Below are 14,396 nucleotides of genomic sequence, written 5' to 3' on the forward strand. Positions count from 1 at the left end.
ACCCAAAGGAGCTGATCTCGCGAGACTTAAAAGCGACGGTTAAAGGACCGGGTGGCCGGTGGGATGAGGATGTCTTCATCCGAAAAATCTTGTTTCCTGTATGACAGTAAGAAAAAAAGTTTACGATTTTTAAGGCGCACAAGGCCTGGGAATAAAACTAATTAACAGGTTAGCCTGGGGCACCAACAGAATAATTATTAGAAGGAGCTTTCGTCTGGAATCGGACGCGGGGCCTACATCGCCTTAAACACGATGGTGTAATGTTGCCACGTGAAAACCACAAACCCCAGAATTCAGTCAGCATGTTATACTGGGTTGGGGTATGATTGGCTGAAGAAATTTGTAGCTTCCTTATTGGCTCCCGTGTGAGGAGTGAATGCTGGGATTTGTAGTCTGGCAAGGCAGCCGTGCTGGCTAAAACCTTTGGAGCGCGGGGGGGTGAGGTTGCTGCTGCAGATTCGAATTTTCTCGTACAGTTGTTTTTGGTGTTATGGGATGTATGCAGAGCTAGGCTGCTGCGGTCTGGGCAGGCGCATTGCGGCTGAGTTGATGTGCTTGGCAGAGGCCTAGTAGCGACTTCTAGCACTAATCCAGGAATGGGATAGTTGCCTCATTCTCAGAAAGCAACCAGTGCTTCTGCTGGGTCTTTGGACGTGCATTGAAGAACCAGACCCCTAAAGCTAGAAGGACGTAATAAAACCAACGACCATGACCGATGACTGTATTCGGGGCTTACTCCTTTTGTTTAGAATTACTAAACAGTTACCCTCTGTGTGCAGCATTTGTGGAATTGACAATACTGCAGCTATTTCATTGTTCCTTAAAACAGACAGCAATCGGGTATCAGATACCAAATCACTTGCGAAGGTGGCCAAGTTTTTATCGCCTTCATTCGAGTTGAAGCTAGCTAAAAGGCCTTCCTACAAAGAAGAGAGAGAAAGCCTAGTTAAGAGACGAGGAAAATTCAGTCTCAATCTGTTATTGCTCCTGTTGGGAGAAAAAAATGGCTTCTTCCAAGTGTTAAATCTCAACATTTCTCTACCGTTCTTTGCTATATCACCAAATGTTAATTTAGTGTCTTAGAAAAGACAGACATAGTTATAGGCAATAACAAAATAGATAAAACATTATCTGTTCTCATCATTCACATTTAAATGTCATCTCATTACTTGTTTACCAGTTTGTATTCTTTAATACTGTTTTCCTCCGCAGTAGTACCATATCTCTTCCCTTATTTTACCCAAGTCTGCTGGTCCATGAGTACTTAAGCCGTAATTCCTTTCTGCTCTAAACAACCTTTTTAGAGTATTTAATATAAACTATACACACACCACACATCACACACAAGCTACTCATTTAACTTGTGTGAACCCCAAGGCCTAAAATCTCAATAATTTAGTGATAACCCCCCTTTTTTTAGCCCGAATCTAATAAGTCTAATAAATCTAATAAGTCATGTATCTGCCTTTTGTGTGTATAAATTCTTTCATTTACCAATTTACAACTGAACTATAATATTTGTAGTAAGACAGCTTAAATTTAAATTCTGTTTACTGCTACTTATTAACTGTCTTAGGCAATTCATTTTAAGCTCTCTGAGCCTCTGTTTCTTCAATGGTGACACAATGATGGACAGACTATTTCTCCATGAGGCTGGTTTAAGAGTCAAATGAGCCATTGTCTTAGTCTGCCAGAATTGCCATAACAAAATTGGGTGACTTAAACAAGAGAAATTTATTTTCGCAACAGTTGCAGAGGCTGTAAGTCCAAGGTCAGTGAGCCAATAAGGTTGGTTTTGACTTGTAGACAGCCACCTTTTCACTGTGGCCTCACCTAGCCTTTTCTCTATGCACCCACATCCTCCTATCTCTTTGTCATATGGACACGAATCGTAGGGCCCCAACCTTAATTGTGTCTTCATGTAACCTTAATTACCTCTTTAAATGCCCTGTCTCCAAATACTGTCATACTGGAGGTTAGGGCTTCAACATATGAATTTGAAGAGGAGGGGCAGAATTCAGTCTGTAGAAATATCCCATATAAAGTGTTCAGCACATTGTCTGAACATAATAATAGCTTTTTTTTTGCACTTGCAAAGGTCATGCAAAGAATCTTATAAAAGTTGACTATTATTATTACTATATTCTCTGTCTTGTCCCTATCCCAAACCATCCTACATAACCAGTTTAGGGTTTGCCAAAACTTTGTTTTTGTGTTGCTCCTCACCAATTTTCTAAGTTCCCTGGGTCTCTGCTACTGAATAAAGTCCAAATGTTTGCAATCAGTGACTTCCTTCATCTGTCCCTAATCCTTTCTGATCTTTCTCCTTCTATTATAATATAGGAATTGCTCAGGAATTCTGCTTTTTAAGTATGAGAGACACAGAGGTTAAGAAACTTGCCAGAGATAGCAGTGAAGAGCAATCAGGATTAAAACTCAGGCAGTGTTGCTTCAGAACCCATGCCTCCAAACGTCTATACCGGAATGCCTCTCACCTCCCCTGTCTCACTTTCTAAGATCTTGAACCAATCATGTTTATATGCTAGCCTCCAACTACAGTGTAAGTTCCTTAGAGTTTATACCAAGTTTAAATCACTTCTGCTCCGTTCAAGTTCTTACCCTGTGACAAATTCATAGTAGGCACTCAATAGTACTTAATTTTATTTTGTATTCTTGACCACTTAGAGGTTTGATTTGTATGTCACTGAGTATAGTTTGTCACTCAATAGTGGGAAAATGTTTTTCTTTAAGAATCTGTAAATGCTAAATTAATGATAAGTGCAAAAGAAAATAAGTCTAGATAAGGCTATCTTCTTAGAATTTTCTTCTTGGTTAGTGGTTATAATGCAAAACTGAGGCAAGAAATTTGATTTTTAAATAAATGGGGTCTTTCTAGCTGTTGGGAGGTTCTTCAAATATAAACCAGTAGTTTAGCTTGTTTCTCATTTATTGAGTGTCTACACTGTGCCAGACATACCCTCCTGTCTATATCAGGACCACCTTGGGAAGAGAGGATTCAAGGAGAAATGTGGTTATTAGTTTACAGAGTGATGGGTCTTTCCTCCTCTTCCCACTCAAAAATAAAAAAAGAAAAAGAAAAACCCAAACAAGAAAACAAACAAAAGAAACCCACTCAGAGAAAATGAGTCTCTCTCTATGAAGAGGACTTGGAAAGCTTTGAGGTTTGCCCAAGGTGTTATTCCAGGTGAAGGAAAATATTTGACAGAGTGCATCAGAAAGCAGTAATCGGAAAACAAAACAAGAAACAGTTCATATAGGTACCCCAAAGCTTCAGATTATTCATCCTTTGGTTGGCCACCTATTAATCTATACCTATTTGAGGAGGGCAGAAGAGAAATGGAAGCTAGAGAGTGATATTGCGTTATAGCAGCTGTATTCCCTCTTATTTTTAAAGATACCCATCAAGGGTGGGTGGCAGTCACCCCTTATAGGAAGTGACTTTGTTACCATTATCCTTCCAGTGCCCTCCATTTAGTGCGTCAAGGATGCGTGTGTCTCCAGTGGGCAAACTAAACAACTCCCTCCAAAGTATTGGTAAGTTGGCTTGAGTGCCCTCTCTCTGCCATATGAAGACACAGAAAGAAGGTAGTCACCTGCAAGCTAGAAAGAGAGCTCTATGGAATTTTGTTATGGTAGCCCTAGCTGACAAATAAAAGTCTGCAGCCACCTGATATATTCAAGCATAGAATTTCTTAAGGTCCTGCCTATTACCATCTCAAGGGAAAGAGTACCATAAAACATATTTTGGTAATCATTGTTCCATTGCTAATTATTTTTCTGAACTGAATGCTGAACTGGTGATATAGAAGAAGAGAGTCTTGGTAGAGAGTAAGTTTAGTTGATATTTATCTTAGTACAGCCTTATGCCAAGTAAATGTGAACTGTACTTACATCATACATTTGCTATAAATTGAGTTCTGTACTTCTTACATTTACTGTAAACTGAGTTAAAGGAACTAAGGAAAAAAGAGCTATTTTTTCAACTAGTTATTAATTTTTGAAATATAATTGTTGAATGTCAAAGCTGATATGTTAATAAGGGAGGTAAAGGGCAGTTCTGATTTGTGTTTCAGTATAGACAGCTTTGCACACAAATGAACAGGTACAAAATGCTTCCTATTAGAGATCATTTGTCAGTACTGAATTCAACTTAGATGCAAAAGGAAGTAAATGCTATACAACACTTAAGATTTATTTCCATTTGATTGAAAACACCCCAAAAACTAGAGTTTTTCCTATAATCTACTGTCTTCTATATAACTGATAGAAGTTCCTAATTTTTAGTGACACTGTAGATCAAATTTAATTGTCATTCTGTGAAGGAATTACTTTTTTAGAGATAGAAATATATTTGCATCATGTTAGATAAAATCACAAAGATTAAGTCACAAAGTTTCTTCACTTGGAATATCTTCCATTTCTTTTTCACTTTTGACTTTTATAGTAATATTGACTATCATCTGGCATTTTAAAATTATATAACATTTTCTGATATGAACTGTCCAGGATTTTCAGACAACTAAAAATAGAACTTTATAAATGTAAAGCTGGTTATCAGTTTTGGCAGAAGGATACAGAAGAAAGGGCTAGAATTCAGCAAATGCTGCATTTTGCTATAAATACAGATGTTTGCTGACGATGACTTGTCCTGTTACTTTAAAAGGTAATCTGCTTACTACCAAGTGAAAGTTGTAATTTGAGGAGGGGGAAAGGTGTGAAAGACTAAAGAGAAATCATGAGCCCACAGAATCAGGGATTGGAAAAAAATCAGAAAAAATAAAATTGAGGCAGGGGAAAATTACTAATTTTAGTGAAAACAAATTTAATGAAGTGGTACTGAGATTCTCTCAGCAATGAATATTTATACAATGAAATTAGTCCATTATTATTACTTATACTATTAGATAAAATGGTAAAAATATCACCTTCTAGAAAAACTGCCAATCATAAAATACATTTTTTGTTTTTTTCATTTTGGAAAATACAGACTTTTCTGTGTGACCAAGTAAACTCTCTTTGTACTTCATGGAGAAGGCAATAAAATTTTTCATCAATTTGTAAGTGTGAGAGCTTTGTTATAATGGATGTAGTTATTTAACATTTAAGATATGGTGCAACCTAGAAGTGGTTTAGAAGAAAATGTTTATTGATTGAGGCAAACTATTACTTTTAACAGTATAACCAAACTTAACACAGGAAAAAAATATTTGCAGAACATTTATTTGACAAAGGACTTGTATTTAGAACTCATATAACTCCATAATAAGACAGAAATCTATGCTTAAAAATAAGCGAAAGATTTGAAAGACACTTCACTGAAGAAGCTACAGGATGACAAATAAATGAAAAGGTGCTCAATATCATTAGTATCAGGGAAAGATAAAGCTACATGAGACATCATTACATACTTATCAGAATAGTTAAAATCAAAAAGAGTGATCTTACCAAGTGTTGGCGAGGATATGGCAGAACAGGAACTCATGCACTGCTGGTATAGAACAGTTTGTCAGTTTCTTAAAAGCTAAAATAATCTACATATAACTCAGGTATTCCATTCCGGCTGTCTACCCAAAAGAAATGAAAGCATATGTCTACACAAAGACAAGAACATGATTTTTTCTTACCAGATTTATTTGTCATGCCAGACTGGAAACAACCCAAATATTTGTCAACAAGAGAACAGATAAGCGCATTGTAATGTATCCATACAGTGAAATACGTCCTTGAGATAAAGATGAGCAAAATATTAATACATACTCATGGATGAGTCCCTGAATCATCATTCTGAGTGCAATAAGTCAGAGAAAAAAATATACATAATCTATGAGTCTATTTTTGTATAATTTTAGAAATTGAAAGCCAATCTGTAGAGCCACAGAGCAGATCAGTGGTTGCCTAGGAATGAGAGTGGAAACAGGGACAGATTATTAAGGGTTCCAGGACAGTCTTGGAATTGATGAAAATGTTTTTTAATTGCAGTAATGATTTCACATGTGTATACATATGTCAGAACTCATCAAAGCATGCACTTTAAATGTATGTTTATCAAATGTCAATTACATCTCAGTAAAGATGCAAAAATAATGATAAAGACAGAAACCAAGGTATTTAAAAACAAACATATATAGAATACAAGAGTCAAAGTAATTTTAGTCTTCTTTCATGAATGTTTTCAGAAGACAATGTTTGACTTGAGGCATCAGAAAAATAACAGTATTATCATGATGAAAAGCAAGAGATTTTTGCTCCAGGGGAGCAGCAAGGAATTGTATAAAAAGAGTATATATTTTATATATAAACTACAGATAGATACTACCTATAGTTTTATACATTTTATTTACTATATTTATGACAAAGATGTTTATGTGCTAATGCTTCACTTAAAATTACTTAGTATAGTCTCCCAAGGCAACAGAAGTAGAAACAAAAATAAACAAATGAAACTAATCAAACTTACAAACTATTGTACAGCAAAGGAAACCATAAACAAAATGAAAAGGCACCCTATAGATTGGGAGAAAATATTTGCAAATGGTACAACTGATAAGGGCTTAATTTCCAAAATATACAAACAGGTCATACCGTTCAACAATAACAAAAACTATCCAATCGAAAAATGGATAGGAGATCTACATAGACACTTTTCCAAAGAAGACCTACAGGTTGCCAGTAGGCAAAAGAAAAGATGCTCAACACTGCTAATTATTAGAGAAATGCAAATCAAAATTACAATGAGGTATCACCTCAAAACAGTCAGAACAGGCATCATTAAAATGTCTACAGATAACAAATACTCCAGAGGGTGTGGAAAAAAGGGAACCCTCCTATACTGTTGGTAGGAATGTAAATTGGTGAAGCCACTATGGAAACATTATCAAAGTTCCTACCACAATATTGTAAAGTAATTAGCCTCCAATTAAAATTTAAAAAAATAAAAAAAAAATATAGCGTTTCCGTGTGTGTGAAAGTTGCACAGTTGTGTCTGACTCTTTGCGGCCCCTTGAACTATACAGTCCATGGAATTCTCCGGGCCAGAATACTGGAGTGGGTAGCCTTTCCCTTCTCCAGGGGATCTTCCTAACCTAGGGATCAAACCCAGGTCTCCCAAATTGTAGGAGGATTTTTTACCAGCTGAGCCACAAGGGAAGCCAGGAGAGTTGCCATATCATCCAGCAATCCCACTGCTGGGCATATATGTAGAAAAAACTATAACTCAAAAAGAGACAGGCATTCCTGTGTTCATAGCAGCACTGTTAAGAATAGCCAAGACACAAGCAATAACCTAAATATCCATTGACAGATGAATGGATAAAGAAGATGTATATACAATGGAATATTACTCAGCCATAAAAAGAATGAAATAATGCCACGTGCAGCAACATGGACGGACCTAGGGAAATAAAGAAAAGACATACTAAGTAAAGACAAATACCACCTGATATCATTTAATTTGGAATCTAGAATATAATGCAAATGAACATCTACAAAACAGAAACAGACTCACAGACATAGAGAACAAACATGGTTGTCAAGGGGGAGAGGTAGAGGGGGAGAGAGGTGGGGGAGGGATGGATTGGGAGATTGAGGTTAGCAGATGTAAGCTATTATATATAGAGGGAATAAACAACGACCTGCTGTATAGCACGGTGAAGTATATTCCGTGTGTGTGCTTAGTCGCTCAGCTGTGTATGACTTTGCAACCCCGTGGACTGTAGCCTACCAGTCTCCTCTGTCCATGGAATTTTTCAGGCAAGAATATTGGTGCGGGTTGCCATTTCCTACTCTAGGGGATCTTCCTGACCCAGGGATCAAATCCACATCTGCATTGGCAGGCAAATCCTTTACCACTAGTGCCACCTGGAAACCCAACTATATTCAATATCCTGTGACAAATCATAATGGAAAAGAATATGAAAAAATCTATATACATATACGTATAATTGAATTACTTTGCTGTACAGAAGAAATTAACACATTCTAAATCAACTATACTTCAATTAAATAGTTAAAAATAACAAATCTATTTATAAGCTATTAGTTTTCTAAACGTATAATCAATTATTTTGTCTGTGTTCTACTCCCATATTTCCAATGGTTCTGGCACATTTCTGCTTAGATATTGCACAGTTACATTACATTCAATATGTTATACATATAGCCAGTTGATTCAGAGTGTAGGCTCTAACTCACAAAGACCTAGGCTCAAATCCTGAATATAGCACTGAATCCATCATCTGGACAACTCCTTTAAAATAGAATAATGCTAATAGTACCTAGGGTTGTATGAGATGAATGTAAAATGCTTGGCACAGCTACTTTATAAATAATACCTATTAGTAAAAGCCAAAGTGATTTTTCTCCAAAAAATGAGCCCTCTTGCCTACCACTGCATTTCTTCTCATAAGTCCTACAAATATTCCCAGCTCTTAGATGGAAAATCTTGGGAAAATATTTGAATTTTGTATTTTTCTATATTCATTATCTATATTCCCTTCAACACCAGTTCTTCATTAAAATATCACTTAGATTTCCCTTTCTAATAAATTCCCGATCCAGTTAGTCTCTCCAGGCCCTCCTCAGTTTACTACTATATAGCATTCATTAAGCCCTTGCCACACTAGATGCTAGCTGGGTGATTTAGATAAGTTAGTTAACCTCACTAAATTTCAGCTTTCTCCACTGCAAATTGAGGATGACTGTAAAATGCACTTGAAGTGCCTGATAGAAGAGTAATTGCCTGAAAAATGGGAGTTACTTTTACTATTCCCTAGTTCTATTCAATATTTATAATTAATGGTCATTTTAGCTTTTTTGGTTGTCACATCTCGCCATTGCTTCATTGATTTTACAGTTCACAGAATCCTCTAAACATTTCCATACTTGCACTGGACTGTGGTTATTCCACTTGTCACTCCCTCCTCATCTTTCACAGTTAGTGTATTCCAAATGATTCTCAGCTCTGACTGACTTAGAATCAACTGAAATGCCTCTTAAAAATACTCAGCCTGCACCCAAAACCAATTAAATAAAAATCCCTAACTCTAATGTGCAACTGGTTTTGAGAACCACAATTTTGTTTTGCTTGTTTGTTTTTGGTTTTATTGTTCATGTTTTGCTTTGTTTTGTTTGGCATTATAAGATTTGCTTTAGGTTCTGAAGATCTTGGAGAAGGGCATGGCAACCCACTCCAGTATTCTTGCCTGGAGAATCTCATGGACAGAGGACCCTGGTGGGCTACAGTCCATGGGGTTGCAAAGAGACACGACTGAAGCAACTTAGCACGCACACACTGAAGATCTTATTTGGATCTTGTCTTTACCATGAGACATTCTAGCTATTCCTTGCAGTTATTGAGTTTCTGCAAATTTAGGTGTCATGCAGCAATACCCTTGACCAAATCATTGGTAAAAAAAGAGAAAGAAATAAGATAATAATATAAATCCTGGAGAATTAATGAATGAATGCTGAATTAATGAGAAATTCATTAATTTCCTTAATTCATTAATCAGCACATCGGAGAATATCATTAATCAAGTACTTTAATTATAAATACACATAAGTGCACTAATGATACCTCTTAATAACTGCAAACATCATCCCTTCTAAATCTTCTACAAATGATATTTGGAGAGAACCTGTCAAAGGACTCTATATATTATGCTGCTGCTGCTGTTGCTGTTACTAAGTCGCTTCAGTCGTGTCCGACTCTGCGACCCCATAGATGGCAGACCCCCAGGCTCCCCCGTCCCTGGGATTCTCCAAGCAAGAACACTGGAGTGGGTTGCCATTTCCTTCTCCAAAGCATGAGAGTGAAAAGTGAAAGTGAAGTCGCTCAGTCGTGTCCGACTCTTAGCGACCCCATGGACTGCAGCCTACCAGGCTCCGCCGTCCATGGGAGTTTCCAGGCAAGAGTACTGGAGTGGGGTGCCATTGCCTTCTCCCTATATGTTATAATCCTATCTAAAACTGATATGGAGGTTTATCTGGTGTGATTTTCTTAATAAATCTATTATCTTCGTAATCCCAGTTTTCCTTCCTCAGTTCTTAAAGGTTCAACAATTTATTCTAGAGTTTTACTGGGAGTCATAGCAAGCTCTTGATCCCATAGTTTTCAGTCTTTCTCTCTCTCTCTCTTTTTCTTTTTTAGATTTTTAATCTAACCCTATATTTTAAGCACTTTTTCAGTTCTCTCCAAACTCCGAAAGATTACCAATAACTTCCTGGTGGATTGAGATTATATCGTTTGGTATCTTGAGATATTGTTCACCCAAGCCTGGAAATAAACAGGAGCAGATGAGTATTTTTCACTATTTTACTGTGTTAATCTCCATTTCTTCTTATTACCACTAATTTTATTCTTTATAAGTGATGATAAATCTTCATAGAAAAGACAGAAACATACTTAAGGGGTTAACAGTTAGAGAGTTAAGTAATTGACTTAACTTTCTCTATTCAGTAGCATTGTGCCATTCACCCCAGTGGCATTCTTACACACCATTCTTGTTTCCTTTACTTATAAGGGTCATTTTTCTTGCTGTTAATACTTTTCACAAGCTTCAGAATTTTCTGGGCTTTTAGCCTCACTGACATTTCCATATATTTCTTGCTGCTTCTCAAAATTATTCCTTCCTTCTTGTTCTGAATCTTTCCCTCATATTTCTTTTCATATTTTTTTCAAAAGTCTTTTAAATATAAATTCATGTACTCACTGGAGAATTCTCTGCATTCATATCTATAATTTTATATTCCTCCCCTTTTCCCTTTCATCACTGTCAGTCAGAGGTTGGCAAACTTTTTCTGTAAAGAGATAGACAGTAAATATTTTAGGTTTTCTGGGCCTGCAGTCTCTGTTGTATTTACTCAACTCTGTCATTGCCGCACAAAAGTGGCCATGGAAGATACATAAATAAATGAGTGATTATGATCCGATAGAACAATATTTATGGGCACCTATCTTGGGCTTTTATATACATTTCAGTTTAGCTCAGTTCAGTTCAGTCGCTCAGTCGTGTCTGACTCTTTGCGACCCCATGAATAGCAGCATGCCAGGCCTCCCTATCCATCACCAACTCCCGGAGTTCACTCAGACCCACGTCCATCGAGTCAGTGATGCCATCCAGCCATCTCATCCTCTGTTGTCCCCTTCTCCTGCCCTCAATCCCTCCCAGCATCAGAGTCTTTTCCAATGGGTCAACTCTTTGCATGAGGTGGCCAAAGTACTGGAGTTTCAGCTTTAGCATCATTCCTTCCAAAGAACACCCAGGACTGATCTCCTTCAGAATGGACTGGTTGGATCTCCTTGCAGTCCAAGGGACTCTCAAGAGTCTTCTCCAACATCACAGTTCAAAAGCATCAATTCTTCGGCACTCAGCCTTCTTCACAGTCCGACTCTCACATCCATACATGACCACTGGAAAAACCATAGCCTTGACTAGACGGACCTTTTGTTGGCAAAGTAATGTCTCTGCTTTTGAATATGCTGTCTAGGTTGGTCATAACTTTCCTTCCAAGGAGTAAGTGTCTTTTAATTTCATGGCTGCAATCACCATCTGCAGTGATTAATCTTGTATAACCCTAAATCTCTTTTACTGGCTGCTCTCAAACTGGCTTTAACTTTGTTTTGAGCAGAATGTTTTCCACAATATGACAAACAGCTTAGATACCAGGAAAATTCTTTTCCACCATTGTACACAGCCTCTAGAAATATTGTTCTTGAGAAAATGGGATATCTTTTTCAGATGTTGCCTCATCCTATTCCTAACAATTAAAGACATCCAGATAGTTGCTAATCAGGGGACTTGTAGATTTGAAAGAAAGTACATGTTAGCCTGTACTTGTCCTGTCCAGGCCAACGGTCCACTTATTGGGAACAGGGTGGGTGTGTGCCCTCTGGAGATTATTCAGAACAACCCATGGAGATACAGCCAGAAAGTAGGAGAAATTTGCTTTACATATTTGTATTTAAAAATTCTACTTGTAGAAGTTTTATTATGTGCATCATTTATTAGTATAACAACATGTATACAGTTTGTAAATGAATATATCACCTATGTTGGAGAGATGTGTTCGGGTGTGCAATTAAAAACACTGGCTGGAGGTTAATCATTACACCCCCTTCTTCCCATTTTCCAGATGCAGCATCAGTCCAAGAGAGCCTGGATTACATCATTCCGTGGGCTGTGGGCACCATGCCTGTGCTCCTGTCAGAAGCTGCTGTGGTCCTGAAACGCTGCACAAGGAGAATTTGTGCCTTTTAAATCTTGGGTTCTGGGGATTATGCCAGGGCTGGTTACACAGCAGGAAAAAGCCAGACCCATGATGTCATTCAACATATCTTCTCGCAGAGACTAGATACACTTGTGAGCTAGATTTGGACTTTTATACTTGCTTCATGGGCATAGGTGTTCTGTTTTGCTTTGTTTTGTTTTAAGCCTCAAATTACCCCATATCCCATGGCCCTGGTTTTAGTAAATGTCCTTGTACTGTTCTGATGTTTCAGCTTGAGGTTGTCGATAACAAACAATAGTAGCTTCATAAGGAACCAAAGTGCACTGCTGTTGTTTACTGACTCATTTTGCATCTCACAGAAAATGTAATGGATGATAGTGACAGGCTGCTTTTACCTGCCATAGCTCCAGAAGAGGAGGACTTTAATCTCAGCTGTAGAAACTGTTAGTTAGCTCTTCCTGTGGAAGCTCCAGACCCCCACCATCACTGCCACCCCTCCCCCACCTTCCTCATCCACCCTTTAGCCCCCCCAAAATAGGTTGTTAATGAGAGAGCCTCTCAATTAGGGGAATGAAGGATGCTCTGGTTGATTTTTTTTTCTGGAATAAATTTGAGTTAATCTAAGAAAAATGCTTTTTAACCATTTATATTAAAAATGACTTCAATAAACCTGACCAAGGAGGTGAAAGATTTATATACTGAGAACTATAAAACATTAATAAAGGATATTGAAGGCAATTTAAAGAAATAGGAAAATATCCCATGTTGTTGAATTAGAGGAGTTAAAATGTCAAAATGACTGTACTATACAAGGAAATCTACAGATTCAGTGCAATCCCTATCAAATTACCCATTACATTTTTCAGAGAACTAGAGCAAATAATTCAATTTATATAGAACCATAAAAGACCCAGAATTGTGAAACAATCCTGAGGAAAAAGAACAAAGCAGGAGGCATAACCCTCCCACACTTCAGACAATACTACCAAGCTACAGTAATCAAAACAGTGTGGTATTGGCATAAAAACATATAGATCAATGGAACAGAATAGGGAGACCAAAAGTAAACCCACACACTTATAGTCAATTAATCTTTAATAAATAAGGTAAGAATATACAATGGGGAAAAGACAGTCTCTTCAGCAAGTGGTGTTGGAAAAGCTGGACAGCCACATGCATATCATTAAGTTGGAACACACTCTCACACCATATATAAAAATAAACTCAAAATGCCTTAATGACTTAAATATAAGACTCGAGACCATAAAACTCCTAGAATAGAACATAGGCAAAACACACTCTGACATAAATCATACCAATGTTTTCTTAGGTCAGTTTCCCAAAGCAATAGAAATAAAAGCAAAAATAAGCAGATGGGACCTAATCAAACTTACCAGCCTTTGTGCAGCAAAGGAAACCACAAACAAAATGAAAGGACAACCTATAGCTTGGGAGAAAATACTTAAGAAATGATGCTACCAACAAGGGCTTAATCTCCAAAATATACAGCTCATTTAACTCCATAACATTCAAAAATAATCCAATCAATAGACGGAGAGAAGACCTAAATAGACATTTCCCCAAAGACAACATACCAAAACGCACGTGAAAGGATGCTCAACATCACCAATCATTCAGTTCAGTTCAGTTCAGTCGCTCAGTTGTGTCTGACTCTTTGCAACCCCATGAATTGCAGCATGCCAGGCCTCCCTGTCCATCACCAACTCCCAGAGTTTACCCAAACTCATGTCCATCGAGTCGGTGATGCCATCTACCCATCTCATCCTCAGTCGTCCCCTTCTCCTCCTGCCCCCAATCCCTCCCAGCATCAGGGTCTTTTCCAATGAGTCAACTCTTTGCATGAGGTGGCCAAAGTATTGGAGTTTCAGCTTCAATATCAGTCCTTCCAATGAATACCCAGGATTGATCTCCTTTAGGATGGACTGGTTGGATCTCCTTGCAGTCCAAGGGACTCTCAAAGAGTCTTCTCCAACACCACGTTTTAAAAGCATCAATTCTTCAGTGCTCAGCTTTCTTCATAGTCCAACTCTCACATCCGTACATGACCACTGGAAAAACCATAGTCTTGACTAGATGGACCTTTGTTGGCAAAGTAATGTCTCTGCTTTTGAATATGCTCTCTAGGT

The 14,396-nt window shown here is 37.6% G+C and overlaps 1 long non-coding RNA gene across 2 annotated transcripts; it reads left to right on the plus strand.

The window, feature by feature from the left end:
- The first annotated feature begins 19 nt into the window (after positions 1 to 19).
- Positions 20 to 12,873, plus strand: LOC104989783. Of its 2 annotated transcripts, none has more exons than XR_825416.1 (3): positions 20 to 106; positions 3,483 to 3,555; positions 12,154 to 12,873. It is a non-coding gene; the product is annotated as an uncharacterized LOC104989783 (long non-coding RNA). The 2 variants fall into 2 exon arrangements; XR_825417.1 differs by lacking the exon at positions 12,154 to 12,873 and adding an exon at positions 10,196 to 10,799.
- Positions 12,874 to 14,396: the final 1,523 nt, after the last annotated feature.

The sequence above is a fragment of the Bison bison genome, unplaced genomic scaffold (assembly GCF_000754665.1).
Source record: "Bison bison bison isolate TAMUID 2011002044 unplaced genomic scaffold, Bison_UMD1.0 scf7180017864163, whole genome shotgun sequence".
In the NCBI taxonomy this organism is placed as follows: domain Eukaryota; kingdom Metazoa; phylum Chordata; class Mammalia; order Artiodactyla; family Bovidae; genus Bison; species Bison bison.